This window comes from Micrasema longulum, unplaced genomic scaffold (genome assembly GCF_059751315.1).
Source record: "Micrasema longulum isolate JH-2025_06_02 unplaced genomic scaffold, ASM5975131v1 h1tg000104l, whole genome shotgun sequence".
Classification (NCBI taxonomy): Eukaryota; Metazoa; Arthropoda; class Insecta; order Trichoptera; family Brachycentridae; genus Micrasema; species Micrasema longulum.
In genome coordinates this window covers 142,340-162,902 of record NW_028277310.1, presented here as the reverse complement: position 1 = coordinate 162,902, position 20,563 = coordinate 142,340, and the positions used below count along the sequence as shown (strand labels likewise).

General features: G+C 31.5%; 2 non-coding genes across 2 annotated transcripts; both read left to right on the top strand.

Annotated features, from left to right (window-relative positions):
- The first annotated feature begins 4,678 nt into the window (after positions 1 to 4,678).
- TRNAP-AGG (transfer RNA proline (anticodon AGG)) lies at positions 4,679 to 4,750 on the top strand. The gene has a single exon. It is a non-coding gene; the product is annotated as a tRNA-Pro (tRNA).
- Positions 4,751 to 10,202: 5,452 nt separating this feature from the next.
- TRNAP-UGG (transfer RNA proline (anticodon UGG)) lies at positions 10,203 to 10,274 on the top strand. The gene has a single exon. It is a non-coding gene; the product is annotated as a tRNA-Pro (tRNA).
- The last annotated feature ends 10,289 nt before the right edge of the window (positions 10,275 to 20,563 follow it).

The following is a 20,563-nucleotide window of genomic DNA, read 5'->3' as shown; positions in this document are numbered from 1 at the left end:
TCAGATGAAGATGTAATATTCAGTAACAGTTAATTGTTACGAAGGTAACTACGCATTATTGATTATCAATTACCGATTATGTTGTTACCACCTCCTTGTCTAAATTTTGTTTCAATATTTAATGTACCGTGGCGCAGTTGGTTACATGGCTAACTGCGAAACTGGCGCCGCAAATTCGATTCAAGCCTGTTGGAATTTAAAACATTAAAAAAATAGTGTATTTTTCATAACTTCCTTTCATATCCTCTCTTTTCCACTTGCTGACTAGCTTCTAAAAAAGAGGCTTAGCGGGTTATTCCGTTTAAAGCAAAATTAGTAAAAAAAAACAATAAAAATATTACAAAAAACTGATTTTTAAAAGTTTACAGTTAAAATTGTAAGTCTGATAGATCTCAATATTTTTTTAGTTGTGCAAAGTAAGAAATATTTAATCTTATGTTAGTAAATATTTGTATACAACCACTTACCAACTTTTTATGTCTACCAGTTTCGAGACGTACCTGTCTCTAAAAACCGTTATATAATATATTCGGTTGTGAAAATATTTTTTTTTAACTAAACTAACGAAGAACTAACTTTGTGGTTATTCAATAAAATAAAATAAATATAACAGCTTTGTTTTTAACCACTACTTTTTTTTTCCACCTACCGGTTTCAAAGCAAACAAGCTTCTTCGTCAAGGTTAATATAACTAATTAGTTAACCTTGACGAAAAGTTTGTTTGCTATGAAACCGGTCGGTGGAAAAAATTGTGGTTTAAAACAAAGTTGTTTTATTTATTTTATTAAATATTTAATGTATTTTTTTTTAATAAGTTGTGGATTTCATGTGCCTATTTTTATTTTTTTAATATTTGAAATCTCGACCATTTTTGGCACTCTTAGGTCAAACTTCTGGGACCTCACGAAGTGGTGGTTAGTGCGTTTGCGTGCGACTAGAATAAATAAATAAAATATTTTTTTAAATTTTAAATACAATGAAAATTAATACAACCTATGTAATTTATTTTTTGCCGTGTGGATCTAATTAAATTGAATAATGCTTTTTCTTGTAGCCCGTACACATCTACATACGTAATTAACTACACGTGGAATTTTGGAAAGGTTTTTATAATTATCATTGTTTGATTTTTTCATCTTATTATAATTGTAATAAAACTCACCTTTTAACTTAACGTTGTAATATTATTAGAGTTAAAGAAGATAATATCTAGTTACATTTTTAGGGTAGGTGTGGGTATAGGGTATAATGGTACCTTTGCCTTTCGGATATATTAATTAGATCCTCTAATAAACGTAAAAATCTTAACCTTTCCAGACCTGAATAAATTTCTTTGGATATAAAAAAATACATTTGTAAGTACTATATATGGTAAAAAAGAATCATAGGAAAATTATTGATTAAAAAAAAACATATAATCGTTACAGATTAATTTATTTAATTTTTATTAATATTGAATATCAAAATATTCATATAACGCGGATTGAATCGGTGCAACGTAAATTTTTTAAATCGTTAATATTTAGAATCGGATCAAATACTTTCATAATCAACTATTATGATCGTCTAGAGTACTTTCATATCTTTAGTTTAGAATTCAGAAGGATTTTGGCTGGTTTGATATTCTTGCACAAATCAATATCTAACTGTATAGATGCCCGTGATATCCTTGCTCAGATAAACCTTAATGTGCCTCACCGTAACTTGCGTACCAATGCTGTATTTGCTGTGGGAAATTATAAAACTAACATCGGATTCTTTTCCCCTCTGCCAAGGATCCTCAGAACAGTGAACGAAATCTCACTAAACGGAACTGTTGATGTGATTGATAATAGATTATGCTTTATTCATTTAACAATTTATTTATTTATTTATTTAAATTTTTATTCCAGTAAAATGGCCATAAAGTGCAGAGCCAATCCTACCATATAAACATATAAACATGAACATAAATACAAATATATACAAAAATATAACAATAAACATAAATATAACAATAAACATAAATATAAACATAAAATAAAATTTTATATTGCAGCACTTATGGTGGTCTTAACATATCGCGCCATCGCTTGAACAACGGTGATTGGATCCACTCTGCAGTGGCTTGGAGAATTTCGTTATTAGACTTTTTTAGGCGTTCCCATAGGCTCCAGGCTCTTTGGCGAAGCAGGGCAGCGAAGGTGTTTATTCATCCAGCTGTATACATTTCAGAGGCACTGCAGTACCTAGGCAATCCGAAAAATTGTCGGTATGAGTTGTTATACGTGATCCTTAATTTATTCCACGCTCCTTGCGTATAGTTGTTCCAAAGTTCCACTGTACACATGGACGTCAAATACGAAGTAAATATGATTTTCTTCACTTCGTTACTGCATTGAAAGAAGCGTCTCGCTAGCATAGAGGCCCTAGCTAACATTAATGGCTCTTCTCTGTCTCTCTATGTCCTGATTGTCTTTACAATTATCAGTCATTATGTGCCCTAGATATTTGTCTTTTGCAGTTACCGTTAAACTGTTGTTGTCTAGGAATACAGGTGGTGATAGATGCGCGAACTCAGAAAGTGACGTCTTGTGTTTAAATATAAGTACGGCAGATTTTTTTGCATTGTATATCATATTGTGGTCAATTGCATATTTTTCGCAAATATTGAGCAACAATCTCATACTATTAATAGATGGAGTCAATAATACCATATCATCTGCATAACTAATATTGTTAGCGCAGACGCCGTTAACATGACATCCGACTTTGGAAAAATTAAGAAGCACGGTGAGATCATCCATATATAAATTAAAAAGTTCCGGAGACAGACAACCTCCTTGTCGGACTCCACATTTCAAATAAAAAGGCGAAGATGTCGCATCTCCCCATTTTACAATATTTTCCTGTTGTGTGTGCCAGGCTGCCAACGTATTAATAATACAAGATGGAATTCCTTTCTTCTCCATTTTATTCCATAATATTTTATGATTTACGCGGTCAAATGCTTTACTCAAATCCAGAAAGCATGCGTATGTATTTGTTTTTCTTGATTAATTAACAAAAGGTATGTCCTTTTGTTAATTATACACTTTGTTAATTTAAGTACATTTTAAGAATGTTTAAATTAAGTATTACTCATTAATGTCAATCTATTGGGGCTTACTCAAGCCTTTTGATTGGCTTATTTTTTTTATTTTAAAACCGATAATAAATCGACACATTAATTAGTTATGTGTTAAATAACTATATTTGACACACATGCCTTAAATAATATCCTAAGGGTGACAGGAATTCACTTCATCCAGAAGCTAACTGTCTAAATAAAAATTAACTTTTTGTGTAATGCTGACTAGCAACTTGCAACTCGAGCAGATTAAAAAATAAAGACGTTTAGATATTTGAATATACACCCGGAATGAAAGGTTTAAGAACTCCAAAGGTTGAAGGGCGTTCCTGCTTTAATTAATTTAATTGTTTGTTTTTATAACAATTAAATCAACTAAATTGAATTTTGAAAGAAAAACGAAATACTGCTAGGATCTTAAAGACACAGGATGCAATCACATTTCATGAGTAATTAGCAAATGAATGTGTATATAACAAATGCATTACTTAAAAATTGAATTATTTTTCCATCTGCCAGATTGTCGAAGAAACAAAATGGAAATTTCGTTAGTGTTGCCAGGGTAGTAAATTTTTTTACCCTACTTTGCTCATCTAATGAAAGAATTAATGAAAATTAGACCTCAGATTAAACTACGTCCTGGGGGACATTAGAACGACATTATATTTAAAACAACAAATATTATTTAACATGATATAAAAATATCCGTCTTATGTCAAATAAAATTTGTTTTATATTTTAAGTTTAAAGTTCATTAAATCAATTGCTCTTATTAAAAAATGACCCTTTACTTATCTATTATGTTGTGTCAATTAATGTTTCCGCGTGCACAATAAAATTTCAGTGAAATTAACAGATTACTTTTTTTTAACCTTATATTTGTGTTATGATTTTTTTTCCCATCAAGCAACATTACCCGGCGACTTCACGAATGCACGCGGCGAAAGAAAGCCTGAGTGGGGGAATTATTGGGCACAGTCCGATGTATTCAAATATGATTCTACGCTCTTTCTGGACTATTCTTAATTCTATGTACGCGATATTCTAAAATTCTGTTTTATCTCTTTTCAGTAATTTCTTAGTTCAAATGAGAAAAATAATATAGTATTTCGTAAGGTGAAAAATATTCAATCATAATATCAAACACAAAAAAAAGTGGCATACATTCAAATGAAGGCGACGATAAATAATATAAATATGCATTCAAGTTTGAAGTTCTTATTATAATATTCTAAAAATCAGTAACATGTATTTCCTATTTTGATTTCAATACATTACGACACGTGACACGCGGCTACTATTTACCATTTTATCACAGATTTTTGACATATCGCATCAACCACGCTTGTCAGTTTTCTATTCACAAACTATTTATCAACTCACCAAAACTGGTTCGGTAAAATAACATTATTCGATCGACGCACGATAGCACTAATCGTCGCGCGCGTAATAAAAAATTGAGCGACTCCAAAAAGATAAACTGAAGAGATATCAATTTAAACAACTTTCACATTCTACCGCTAGATGTCTGGACGCAGCTCTACGCTTATTTCGGCACCACGCACAACCGGCTCGTTGGTCTAGGGGTATGATTTTCGCTTAGGGTGCGAGAGGTCCCGGGTTCAAATCCCGGACGAGCCCAAGGTTTTTTTTAAATATTTTTTTTTTATAAAAATATGATTTGAAATGAAAATCAATTATTAAATCATAATGCTCACAAATTAACGTACTTTATATATTTATGCAATTGTAAATCTGAGTCAAGTATAATTGATGAGATTAGGAAAGGGTCTCAGAGATGGTTTGGTCACGTAGAACGAATGGACGACGAAAAAATGGTAAAACAAGTATATATGGCGAAAATGAACGGTAACGTGAGACGAGGACGACCAAGGAAGACGTGGCATGATCAGATAAACCAAAATCTTAAGTCTGGTCATGTCAAAAGCAGACAGAACCGATGGACATGTACGACAAGATATATGCATGTGGAAGAAGCTAGGAATGTATGCCAGGATAGACGTGTGTGGCGGTCCATTCTCTGGTAGTAGTTGTAGTAGTAGCACAGATATTATATATTTATGTTCTATTGAATTATTATTATTTTCTCGTAGAACACGTTTTGGTAGTATTCTTTATAAGATTTATTTTGTAAATATTTCAAACGTCATCAGCGGGCTTTTCGTTTTTTTATGTGTTAGATAAAACTAAAATAACTTGTTAATTTTTTTATTTTTTTTATTAAATAAATTAGTATTTAAAAACAAAGTTGTTTTATTTATTTTATTAAAATAACTTATATTACCCGAATACCAATATCTATTGTTAAATCACTTTGGCTTATTTTATTTAACATACCTACACTTAAATAATACCTACTGTAAACTGTTTTTTTTTGCATGAAACTGTTATAATTTTTCATCAACAATTAATTATGTACCCACCTAATTTTATATAGTATTTGATCATTATATGTATATATATATAAATATATATAATATCCACAAAACAAAATGTAATTCGATACTTATAAATATTATATATTGATTCCATAAAAATAATAATAATAACTTTTAATTTCTGTTTATTAGATATTTATTTATTAGACTGACATGTTGTCTTGTTATACCATGATACGCTTGAATTAAAATTTTGTACCCGTTATATAAAAGCCCTCCGGGCGTACATAATAAATAAATAAATTATTACTCTGATTTTGACCCTAAGCACCACATTCTAAAGATACCTAATTTACAAATGGGAAAAGCTGCTTTTTTCCTTAGACGTCATAGGACGGTAGTATAGTGAACGAGTAGAGTGAGATTTGCACTTTAGTGTAATTACAAACAGCGCACTAAATTCGGCGAACGCACATTTGCGGTCGCAGGCCCTACGGCATGGAATGCTCTCCCAGCAGAGGTCCGAAACTGTGAGAGTGAAGTGATGTTTCGGAAGAAACTTAAAACCCACTTGTTCTCTGAATCATTTGAATAAATTCTTAGCATGTGGTGACAAAGTACATTATTTTTCTTAAATTAAAAAGTTAAAATTAAATTTAAAATATCTTTATTTAATTACTTTGTTAAGCGCCCTTGAGGTATTATATTACAAAAATGGCGCTATGTAAGTTATCCATAATAATAGTGACCTGACAAAGAGACGGGTACGTCTTAAAACCGGCAGATTAAAAAAAGGCGGTAAGTGCCTTTATACCTAAAATTATTTACTAATCTTAAATGATAATACAATAATATTGTTTAAAATATTATTTTAAACTTGGTTAATATTGTTCGACCCCACAGCTTGGATCGTAATTCAATTTGTTACCCAAGACCTTTGAAGGTGTGTTTATCTTCAGCCCAATTCCTGAATGAAGAAATGTCCTCATCGCATAGAATAAATGTATCAAAATATTAGTAAGTCTGGATAATATAGGAGCATAGAAGCAGCTGGCATAATAATTGCTGTTGTCAAAACATGAATTACCACAGGATGGGCGTGGTCTTCCATTGGGAGTGCTCTCAATAATCGACTAACTGTCAAACTCGGAACAATGCTTTGGGAAGCTGTTTTGTTGTGTCAAACCTCTTAAGGCGTGGAAAAAATGTATTATCAAATCCACAAAAATAAATGTGTATGATTATGGAAATTGTAAAAAAATATCCATGTAGGTACCTATTATGTTTATTCTACTATCCGTGTATTGTACAATATTAAATCTGTTCTCCTTTATGTTTTAAAAGCAACATTAATGTTTTCAATAAAAAAAGTTTTAATTTAAAAAAAAACAGTGTACTTATATCACAAAGTTTTTACAAAATTGATACGGAAATATAAGGTTAAAAAAAAAAAAAAATTTAATAAGGGTCTATGAAATACATGCTACACGTAAGCTACCAGCGCAGCAGGCTTATGCTGTCTTAAGTTCGTTTCATAAGTCGTTCGTTCGTCATATATATTAATCTCACTCTAACGTTACCAAAATAGTATATCTATCTCGTTCTCTCTCATACGATATGAATAAATTTACGAAACGAATTAGTTACAGAATAAGGCCACAGATCAAGAAAGGCCTGCGGTCGCCGGCTTTCGTGTGGCGGAAGCAGGTCGCGTGTTGAATTATATTTTTAGTGTGGACTGTCAGGCGTTGATAAACTTTGTTTGGTGTTGCTGGGATGTCCACACTATAATCCCTACATTCCGTATTTTGGACTGTTATAATTATTTTTCTCCGGCCTGAAAGAGTTTAGTACGAAAATTCGTTGCTAACCCAATTCTGAGTAAGTTATTCCAAAGAGAATTATCGGAAATCGGGGCCCTAAATCATTTCGTAAATATGTACTTGTTACTATTGCCTATTTATTATTATAATCAAGGTCTTCGTGCACAACCCCTAGTAATTTGATATTATTTTAGAAATATTCCCCCAAACAAAATATTTTTAATACCTTACCATACAATATCTACCTGGAAAGAAGGTATCGTTGATTTAAAAACATACCCCTGGAGTCTTTCTTTCTAGCTTTTTTTCTCTTTCATGCATTTTTCTGGTGGATTTTTATAAGCTGGCGCGTGCGCTATATTTAAACGTGTAGTATCCGTGAATACTCCCATGGTATAACATCGCACTGCAACGCATTATGAAAATAATATCTGTCTCTCTCGCGCTCAGACGCGCTTATAAGCGTGACATAGACAACTATTGCTTTATTAGTTTATTTATTTATTTATTTATTTAATCACACTCTTTATCAAAATACAATTCCATATTCACTTTGCCCAGCTAACAAGGGTACATACCCCGTTCCAAGCTAGGCAATTACATTTTTATATATAATAATATTTAACAAATTAATATAGAGCACAGACAAAAAAAATATACACTTATTCGGATACACATTTTGATTTATATACATACAGACATACACACATATACACACATGTATATATAAATATACACATATATACACATGTACATACACACACACGTACATACACCCATGCGCATACACATACATACATTCATAAAAACATAGACAATTTATTTATGCGTTGTTTATTTATGCATTTATTTATAGTTGCTAATGATATGGTAATACAATATACACAGGATGCTTTTGCGTTCGTCTGAGTTTCGCTGCGATTCGAAATAGTAAAAATATAATAATAATATGTACGAGTATTAAGTTATAGATTAAAAACACTGGTTTATAAATACTCGTATGTAGGTATTTTATTAAATCAAATCGTTAATAGGTCGATTGTGTAGTGATGACGTTTTCGAAAAACTTACACAAAAACATTTTTAATGTACAGAATACTGATTTTAAAAATCGTGATGTTATAAAAAATCTCTTTTGGATTAGAGCGAAAAAAAAAACAATTACGTAAGAAAATGTCATATATTTACTAGTATTTATTTTTGAACAAGCATGTTTTTTATTTAATATTTTGTGTTCATCCGAATGATAATTAATAGAGTGTTATTAAAATTCACAGTACAAATTATATCGGAAAAAATATGTATACACACTTTTTAATAAACAATAAATCTTGTTATTTATATACTTAAACAATCTACACAACTTCGCATTTTATTTCTAGAGTAATTGACTGTAAAAAAATACATATTTAAAATTTTCAATTTCCCCTTATTCTTGGAAGGACTATAGTTAGTAAAATGCAACATTTAAAAAAATGTTTGCAAAATATAAAATAATGAATCAAAGTATTTTAGTAAATTAATATTACATTTTCTTAACCCATTGTTTTTTTTTTCATGTACACAACCCTCTAATCCATCACCGATTTAAAAAAAAAAGCAAAAGGTGTCAGCTTGGTAATGCTCAATCAAAACAAATATAATACTTTCCCTTTTCCGCATCCAGTAGTGCATAGGGCACAGCATTGGTCCTCCAATAGCGTATTTTCAAGTTTATAAATCATTTTCTACTACTACTACCATCACGCCATTTCCCCGTAGGGGTAAGCAGAGAGAATGGACCGCCACACACGTCTATCCTGGCATACATTTCTAGCTTCTTACACATTCATAACGGTTCATCACGGTTTAAAATATGTATATTTTTAATTATCCAAAAACACGACATTTCTCACCTTGTAAGAAAGACGACACGAATGATGTTTTAGCGCTAAACTTGTACTCAATGTTCACTAGAAGCGCAGTCGGCGGTCGTAACGCGTGACGTCAAAATGACGTAATGCCAACTGCGAGCCATTTTGTACATTCTCATTTTTAAACCAGAAAATTATAAATGAAAACATGTTTTGAATACATTGATAGTTATATCATAAGAATTGTAGAAATCCGCTTTTAATTTTTATTGTATTTTTGACGTTATTTCTTACTTAAAAAAAAAATCCTATTGCTGCGTATATGGATCATTAAAAAAAATAATTTGTATTTACAAATCATATTTTTTTACAAGTATAATACGTTGAATTTTTAGTCCTTGCTTTAATTTTAGTTAGTTGTATTTTATTTAATTTGTACCTGGATTTAATATAAGAAAATGTGTTTACCATTGTTGAAATGGACTGTTTAAGTCAATAAATAAAGTATCCGTCAATAAATAAATAAATAAATCGGTTAGTAGTAAAGTAGTTCGTTTTAAAATTATTTTTACTATTTTATTCATACATTTTCAAGAAACTTCGCCATACAATTAAATGCTCTAATCTTTACGGCTCGTATAAAAACATTTTTATATCAAATTTCCCGTAGCATTGAACTTCCATATTGTAAAACTGCCCGTTATCTGTCATGGTGCCAAAAACATCTAGATACTGCGCATGCTTATTCGAAATTTTCACAAGAAAATGCCCCGTGTAAATTATAAGTACAAACAAAACAACGCTCTTAATAAGAATTGCTTTCGAATATTCAATGTTGCATAGCGTAATAAAAACAGTCACATTCCAATCTGACATAGCTTATGAATTGGTTTCATGTGGCGATTCGGTCATGCGCTGACGTCAGTTATTTAGAAAAGCGAAGAAAAAGAACAGTGTTCATTTGTTTTTTACTCACATATAGTGCAGCACTTGGTTAAATTTCTCACTCTATCTCACCGGCTCGTTGGTCTAGGGGTATGATTCTCGCTTTGGGTGCGAGAGGTCCCGGGTTCAAATCCCGGACGAGCCCAATTTTTTAATATATATTTTTTTGTATACAGATTACATTTTGCTTTTTGTAAGTAATATTATCTTGTTCGAATGAGTACCCATTAGCAAAATAACTAAAAATACCCAGTGGCTTCTTCCGAATTAATTTAAAATGTCTGTCAGCCGTGTAATTTTACCAATTCGTTGATTACAAAAATCTAAAAAAAATGTTACGTTGTTAACAATCAAATTAAAACTTTGAATTCCTTATGCCTTAGAGAGGCCTGGATAAATTATGTGGATTCCATTTGCTCCACCTAGAGAGCGAGCATGAAATAACTAAGTCATTTTTAATGAAAACATGTTTTTTTTACTACCTAACCAATTAGGTTTTTACGGAATTTATTTCACGAGCATCTATCTAAAAATAAATAGATAAATCTTACTCTTCATCTTTAACATTTACAATTCTGCATATGTTTGAACATGTCTTTAATTCTTCCATTTGTTGATTTTTATGAAGTTGAAGAACTTTCTATACAGTTGTAAATTGGCAACTTAAACAGCAGCCAACGGCAGGTCAAAAAACCTGTAAATGCCAAAACTGTTATATTTTTTCCTCTCAAATCTTCTCCATCTCTGTCGTTATATTATAATTAATCTTAATAACTTCCTAGGAGGTGAAATCAATTTCTTGCTTACAAACTTTTGGACAAATTCAAAATATTAATGAAATGAATAAATGTCCCTAAAAATATAATTGAAATAAAAAAACACCTAAGTTTGTTGCAACAGAGGGGAAAAAAATAAAAAGGGAATGTGGAAGTCTAGGCATTTACAGGGATTATGACCTGTTTATGGCTGGTTTAAGTGGACATTTAACACAGTGTGTAACATTCATCATTCTGTCTATGTTTATCATCCAGATTTAGATTTCCTCAACTCTTCCATCTGTTGACTTTTGTGACGTTAAAGACCTGAAACCTTTATCACGTGGGTGAGATTCATCCGGCTGAACCAATTTGCTTAGTAGGCAACGCCCGAAAACAATTGTCCAATTTTCATATTTCTTCTTTTACTGGTTAGTTAATTCAACCATATTTTGATTATGTCCAAATGTTTGCAGACATAATGGGTTTCCCCCCAAGGGAGTTATTCAGATCTTAAAAAACAACGTTTTTGAGAACAGAAAATGGAAGTTCTACATTCCCCCTAAAAATATTTTCCCTCAGTTGCAGCAAATTTAAATCTGAATAACTCCCAGAGGAGGAAATTCAGCATGTCTGCAAACATTTGGACATACTCAAAACATTGTTGAAATAAAAATAATTTGTTTTCAACAACTTGAGTTTAAATATTAATAGGTTTAAAAAACGAGCGGTTTTGTAATAATTTTTAATTATATTGAACAATCACATAATTAGCACATAAAAAATGATGTTTATAAAAATGTTTTTAAATTTATATATGTAGGTAGGTATGTTCTTCGAAATGTATTTTTTTGTTTTTGTTACAGGTTACCTTGTCAAACAGACAACATAAAGTTAAATATATTATAAATCATAGAATTAAGAATAGTCCAGAAGGAGCGTAGAATCATATTTGAATACATCGGACTGTGTCCAAAACTTCCCCCACTATGCTCCACTTTCACCGCGCGCATTCTTGATATCGCTGCGTAATGTTGCACGATGGGAAAAATACAATCATAACTCAAATGTAAGGTTAAAAAAAAAACAATTTGTTATTTATCTAAAGATTTATTGTGCACGCGGAAATATTGATTGACACAACAGAGTAGATAAGTAAAGCGTCATTAAATAAGAGTAATTGAATTAATGAACTTTGAACTTAAAATATAACATAAATTTAATTTTACATAAAACGGATATTTTGATATCATATATTCAATGTTTTAAATATAATGTCGGTCAAATGTCCACCACAGAGTTGTTTAGTACGAGGTACAATTTTAATTACTTCTCTAATTAGATAAGCAAAGTAGGGTAAAAAAATTTACTACTCTGGCAACACTAACGAAATGTCCATTTTGATTTCTTTGACAATCTGACAGATGGAAAAATAATTCAATTTTCATGTAATGTATTTGTTACATTCACATTCATTTGCTAATTACACATGAAATGTTATCCCATCCTGTTTTTTTAAGATCCTAGCAGTATTTCTACACTTAAAAAGGACACAACACGGCAAAGTTGAATTTAAATCAGGAGTTGCGTACTGAGCGACGTCTACAAAGAAACTAATGGGTCAAAACGTAAAACTACTCATTTATGAGTAGTTTAGTCGCCTTCTGTTTGATGCTCGTATGCGGCTTTTGGACTATTCTTAATTCTATGCTATAAATCATACATTCATGAATATTTTGTGATGTTAATGTTTTTCTATTTTTATTTTCGAGAATAAGCCCAGCTAACCTTTGTACCGCACGGTGAGTCAAAACGTACGTACATAAATATATTGTAGTTTCCTTGTATATATTTATTATCCTCAATAACACAAAAAAAACACAAAGAGGAAAATATGAATGTGTTTGTTAAAAAATGTTTTGGCTTTTATATCAAGATGGCTTTGTTTGGTCGACCTAATTAAATTTAGTGAACTGTAAATAGTTTATGAAACGCTGAGAATGATCTATGTGTGAATAATAGAATTAGGGTTGCCAAACAGAAAATTATCTAAAAAGGTTTATTCATTTAACAATGCTTTGTGTATGTCCAAATGTTTACAGACTGGCTGGATCTCGTCCCTAGGGAGTTATTTAGATTTGAATTTGTTGCATCAGAGAGGAAAAACATTTTTGAGAAGAGAATATGGAAGTCTAGGTATTTACAGGGCTTATGACCTTAAACATTCACAAATCGAGTACCTGAAGATGGACATGTCAAGAATTGGAATAATCGGCGTGTATGCATGAAAAGATGTACGGATGTAGAGGAAGCGTGGTTTATATGCAAATATATAGTGATGTGGCATTCTATCCTCTCTGCCTACCCCTACGGGGAAACTAAGTAAAAAATCTGGACTCCAGTTACAAAATTAAGGGATTATATAGTTGATAACAATAACATATGAAAACTTGATTACCTATGATAGATACATAGTATATATTTGTACATTTGCAGGCTTATTTCCAAATTTTAATTTCTTCTTACCACCAATTAAATAAAATGTATTTGTTAACAAATCTAATTTCAGTTTCCAGATGTATTCGAGAAAAAAAATAATTAAACATAACAATTACAAAAATATAAATCAATAAATATCAATACATACAAGTGTTTAGTGAAAAAGGGAATAAATAGGGAGATAGGGATGATTAACACTTTGTATCCCGGAGCCGTGCAAACTCGTGATTATATAACCATACGTTGTGTCCCGGTCCCGTGTTTTCACGTGGTTTACAAGCTATCTAAAAAAGTTATTTTTTTTTATATCTACTGACTTTTATTAGTACTTTTTCGCTGCTGGTAAACTGTGTGAAAACACGGGACCGGGACACAACGCATGGTTATAATAATTACGTGTTTACACGGCTCCGGGATACAAAGCACAAAAAAAGAAGTAAAACTCTGTATATGTGCAAACATTGCAATGCGCAAAGTGGCTCTCCTTAAAAGCCAATGTTAGCAAAACTATGATACATTTTTTTAAATTTAATTGTTTCAAATAAGTATGAGACGTTTGAATGGATTTAACCCAGTATTTTCATAATTATGACACTTATAAGAAACCCTTCACAAATCATGAAATTTCACAAAAATGGGCCGGGCACAGGGTAAATTCTATGTGTATTCGGCCGGTACTCAAAATGTTAAAAAAAACAAAGGATAAGTTTCCTATGGCGTGGTTTAAAAAAAAGTATGATTATTTAATTTTATTTTGGACCACAACACAGGTCAGAAGGCAAGAGGTCCAATTACGGTGATGAATTACAGCACAGAACATCCAGTTGCGAGGAAAATCTAGTTTAATTTATGTGTTCTCATTAGGAATCGAACCTGGAACTATCTGTGCATGAGTCAGGTGTCTTAACCATTTTACCACCGAGGACGCACATTTAAACAACGATATTACAGAAACATCTTTGATATAGGATGAGAGATGCTTCCGCAGTCGAGCCGCATGGGCACTGGATACTATCTGAGTTAGAAAAGAAAGATGAATAAGGTATTTCCACAAGTCGGGAATAACGTTAAAACCATGATATTTATTTAGAGAGTATTTTTATAGCTGTCAATGTATAAAATAACAAGTATTCATTTATAATTTTCGAGCCTATAAATGGATTCATACAAAACAGTTCGCAGTTGGCATCACGCCATTTTGACGTCACGCGTTATGACCGTCGTCATCGCTTCTAATGAACATTACGAACAAGTTTGGTGACGAAACGTCATAGTGCCATTTGTCTCACAAGGCGCGATACGTTTCGTTTTCGGGTAATTCAAAATATGCATATTTCAAAACTGTATTGAAAACATTATTCAGAATCAGCACGAAAAAAATATTAATACTGTTACCATCGTAATTTTTAGAAAAAAACACGAGAAAACCTTATTGTGGGTGGGAATTCAAAATTTTCCTTTTACCCTCTTGGGTGATTAAATAATAAAAACTAACACGTAAATTATGAACTGATAAGCTTTGGAATTTTTCACGGAAGTACAGTGAACAGAAATGAAAGGGTAAGATAGTCTCTTGGCTGTCTAATTTTAATACCTCGCTGCTGATGATGAGTTCTTGTGTCCAGGAAAATTATCAATATTTTCAAATGAATTTTTATGTTTATTTTTGTATTTGTATGGCGTTAAAAACCTTACGGCTTTTATAAATAAATATGCATTTCCATTATATTTCTTACGTTAATTTTTATACGCCATTAACTTGAGCATTCTCATATTAAACACACACTCACCCTGTCCATAAACCCATCCTCACACCCATATACACTCACACACATATTCACATACCTACCAAAACCACACTCCACTCACTTATACATACACGCATCCTTTTTCAGCTTTCAAAGACAACAGCTGAAGGCGCGATGCAGAGGCCTGGGTGAAGATCTATGCGACATCCCATCGGTGGTAGGTAATAAAGAACTCACACGAGAGGTAGTATCATACATGATCAATATAGTGCAGGAAATTGGTAAAATAAACCAAAGTAGGGAAGAAAATGCCGAACACTCCTCTAGTGGAAGGCCTGTTGACTACTGCCAAAAGGCCGGCTTCTCCTGAAGAGTTTTAAGTGGTTTCTTTTCCACGTGAGCAAATGATGAGAAGTTCCTGATTAGCCCACATTAATACATATATCCCTCCTGATCCCAATAGTTTAGATAAATTTTAAGATATTTAATTGCAGAAAAATCCACTTTTTGAAAGGTAAATAATAAAGCAACTCCCAATATATATAAAAAAATATATATATAAAAAAAACACGCATCCTCACACAAAAAACTCGCACACATGCACTTCTATGAATGAATATCCGGCGGCCTCCGTGGTGTAGTGGTCAAGACGCTTGACTCACGCACGGAAGGTTCCGGGTTCGATTCCCGGTGAGAACACAAAAAAAAAAATTCAAATGTGATTTTTCTCAAGCCTGTGTGCTCTGTGATGTAATTCACCAATGTAATTAGGCCTCCTGGCCTGTTGTGGTGCAAAAAAAAAAATGTAAAAAAAAATTACAAATATAACATTAAAAAAAAAAAAATATCTAACTGAACTGGATTTTTATAATTATATTTTTTGTGGAAAACTGATTTGGCTTTCATTTAAATTATTTATTGACAATTCTTGATGGAATTCCATTGTAATGATGTAATAACTTATATTTACATATAAGTTATTAATTTAAAAAATACTTGGTGCACTTCCACTTATTTATTTTGACCAATTAGCGCTTTCACCCTCTAATGGGCATCTTCAGACTGGTGAATATTATACAGTGTAAGGATAATTTATATAAAACTTAATATTATCTTAAGTGTAGGTACATTTAAAAATAAGTTTAAAAATATACAATACGCCCATTACATTACGCCCATTAAATACAATATTTAAAATGTACCTACACTTAAGATAATATTTAGTTTTATATAAATTATCCTTACACTGTATAATATTCACCAGTCTGAAGATGCCCATTAGAGGGTGAAAGCGCTAATTGGTCAAAATAAATAAGTGGAAGTGTACCAAGTATTTTTTAAATGAATAACTTATATGTAAATATAAGTTATTACATCATGATTTGGCTTTATTTTATGTTTTTTTATAATGTTGTGTATATTTTGTTGTATTGCTGTTGTTTTTCTGAATAAAAAAAGTTTTAAAAATATATAATTTGATACAAATGTTACGCGGTAAACCGTGAAAAACGTAAAATTTGTGTCATTCCTAGAAAAATAAACATTATAAAATCTACTGACTTATCATTTGCCTATCTATTGCTGATAATGTACAACGCGCCATCTATGTATGCTTTGTAAAAAGTTTCGAGAATGTTAAATGTTCCAAATTTAAATTTGAAGTATTTTGAATACCAACAATGCTTTGAGTATGTCCTAAAGCTTGTAGACAGGCTGGATTTCCCTAGGGAGTGATAAAGATCTTAATTTGTTTAAACAGAGGGAAAACATTTTAAACAAGGGTATATGGAAGTCTAGGCATTTACAGGGCAGCCTTATTCTATCTTTATTTCTTGTAATATAATTACGGATTTTTTTATTTAGCACTATCTTATTAATGAAGTATTTGGGCACTTGATTGTTTAAGAATTTAAACATAAAAACAAGCATATTATATATGTAATGGCCTTCTGTGTGGGATGTAAAAATGACCAGATTTTTTTTTTAAATAAAAGAATGTCAACACTCAATGTATCAACATATTTCAAAGATTTCCAAAAAAAAAAAAAAATTACATTGAAAATTATGCCTTTATTGGTTGACAGCTACGCTCTGTGCATTGTTGTGAGACAATGTAAAAAGTGAGCCAAACAAATAAATGCAGATCAAACTCCTCACAAAATATACGCAATTCACCAGTGTCGCTGAACCAGTAAAGATGAGAATCTCTCCAAAATGAGGACCGACTGTTTCGGATTCATTTTCTTTTATTCAAGTGTCAAGCCCTTCCTTTGATTCCGGTGGTCCTTGTTTTGAATCCCAATGTACCTACTCCTCCCTGACGGCGAGTCAAGAAAGCAACGCGTGACAACACAACAAAAAAACCGTACCGCGAACACCAACGAAAACCGTACCGCGAGCGTGACAGTGATTTCGAATCACCAACATACAAGAAAACGTGCAAAGTGACCAGTGCAAACGATGACGGTGTCTTTCTGGACCAGTGCCAAAGGGAGGAAACCGTAAGTCCTTACTCCTTTCATTGATTCCAGAATTGACACTCAAAACCATAACGTCAATTAGTTTACCTAAAATCAAACGTTCCCTGTTTTCTTCGAACACGCGTATCGCGAGAGGGCAGGCCTTGTTTACAGTCCCGAGGTCGAAGGTATCGAGCATCCAACACCGACCTTCCCACCAGATGTGTGAAAATTCAAGATAAAAATAGAATTCAACATTTAAATAGTCTTGGAGCCTCAATAATTACTGTAGATTGCTAATTAAAACATGTAGACCAGGTAATTGCAAAATAAAAAAGGCATCTCTCGAAATTACAATTTTATTTTTACAAGCAAAAATATTACACAGTTTTATACGTTTACCTAGCTAAATATACAATCTAAAAGACCAAATTGTCAAATGATTTAGAAAATTAAATTAAAAATGAAAATGAACATGAAATATTTGATTCTTGACACCAATCATCCACGTTAAATTATTTAAAATCTTCTTTGTAGATATTCAAAGTTTTTTTCGTAACAAATAGTATTATGTGAAAGGTTCCAGTTTTTAAAGATACATCAGGCCAATATCTTGGCGTAACCATCGCTGAACGCGTCATTCCTCTACAAATTACTTCGACCAATTTTATTGTTGTCGAATTAAACTCGGATTTAAATATTTAGATTTTGTAGGTAGAAATTGACGTTAATTGTCAGGATTTAGACAGATGTAATGATTATCCATTATAAAGTTTGTAATATACCAGCTATTTTAAATATATTAAAAATAAAATAGGGTGTTTAGGAAACCTTTAATTATGGACAAAAATACCTCATTAGATTCCTCGTTATGGCAAATTGAAACGACAATACGATTACAAATTCAATTACATAGTACTTACATGCCGTAAGGCCACGTTTCCTCGATAATAAAAGAACTACACCTTTGATTTTGTCACGTTGCACGTTTCTTCCGCTTCTCACGGGCGATCTTTTCTTTTCTAGAAATGCACAGTAACGTGGTATTGCCATGCTAGAATCTCAACGTAGCAAAATATCATTTAGGCTCGCGCTTAATCACACGCTACTTAAATGGGGCAGGATGAAATATAGTCGTTACAATATCAGTCTCTTTTTTATTGCTATCCAATTAAGATTGCATTTTTTTTATTTTATCATACCTAATTTTCTTAAGCACTATTCTCATGGCTCTGTTTTGAAGTATTTCCAATTTATTCAAATTTCCGTCATTGGCTAAAAATAATTCTGTTGAGCAGTAATCTATATGTGGAATGATTATAATCACATAACTGAGGATAGAAGCATGCACAAAAAGCTCGCCACCCGCCTAGGAATTGCTGGAGCAACTTTTAACATTATTCTTGCTGTCTGGAACTTAGTATATACTCGGTCAAAACGAAATGACTATTATTCAACTCTTGTATAATGAATTATTCATATCTTTCCATATCCTTTTTTTCCTACCCGCGAGTTATACCTTTAAAAAATATCTATAAAAATATTATTCTAAGTCAGGTTGCTTTCTCTGAAAGAACATATCATTAAATTCTACCCTCTAGTTCCTTGGAGTCTCATTTTAATTCATAGCTTCCCATTAAATTACCGACAAATTTATCAGGTAACAAATTGCATCTCAGCCCTTTGATCGATCCGTGCAGAATTATTGTTAATAAGCAAGTGCTTCGAGATCACGATTGATCCCGAGACCTCTAGTGATTACATTTAGGACTCAGGTCTAAGAGAATCAATCAAGTCCTTGGTAAGGAGAAAACCTTCCTTTAGTGAATCGTCATTCTTTAATTTTCATTTTGAAATAAAATTAATTGCACCCAAGTCTGAATAATGGTATTGCTAGTTTAATGATTGAATATGGGTTGTAAGTATAAAGAAACACTTGAAAATAATGAAATCATACTGTGATTTACAAATTCAGTTTATTTTCACTGCATTTAAATAAAGTTTCATTTAAAAAAATAACGTAGTAATGGAGTTAACAATTATAAATATATAAATAGTTCACGTGATGTCGTTTTTGAGTTATTTATTGATTAATAATCAGTATTTAGTTAGCTATAAATGAATTGATTTTTTTCTTCGCTACGAAGACTGGAAGGTTGTAAATTAAATACCTACCAATGCAATAACATCAAGCCCACAAATTAATCAAATACTCACTAAAATGCGTTTTCAAAAAAAAATATTTTAGCTGATTATGTTGAATATTTTCATTTGTAAAAATAAACGACAACTGTTTTATTATTTTTTTTACATCATAATTTAGCAAATAAACTATGTTTTAAAAAAAAAATAAGTGTGTTTTAATTCCAACTGCTTGTACTCAAAATACGTACGTGCTATCAAATTTCTCCAAAATACAAATGAAACGCAGTAAACCGTAGGAAATACCGCATTTAGGCTGTAATAATGATTAATAGTAGCTTTTTTGCAGTTTCAATTTTAATTCTGATTTGGGCTATTTTTGGTTATTTTTTTGTCTGCAGCATCGAATGCGAATTTAAATAAAAAAAACGTTATTTTTAATGACTTAGGTATATGACACGCTTCTTTCTCACAATCAATAGTTATAATCATAGCCCTACGATGAAATAAAAAAAATTCTCGATATAATTTTTGCGTTTTTCTCGAAAGTGGATTTTTTTAGTTCCGGCGGTTTAGGGATTGTTCGACAGTATAGTTGTCGCAGCCGGATCGTCATTTATTTTTATTTATTATTATTATTTTACTAAAAAAAAAAATATATTACTAACATATTTGGGTTTTTTTTTTTTTGAAACATAAATTTCCTTATACCCAAGATTTATAAAAAAATTAAACCTCAAAATTTTACAAGATTTATTTTTAAAAAATAACCTAAAAATTATACAGCATATTCAGTAGAAAGTTTAAACAATTCAAGAATAAATATAAAAA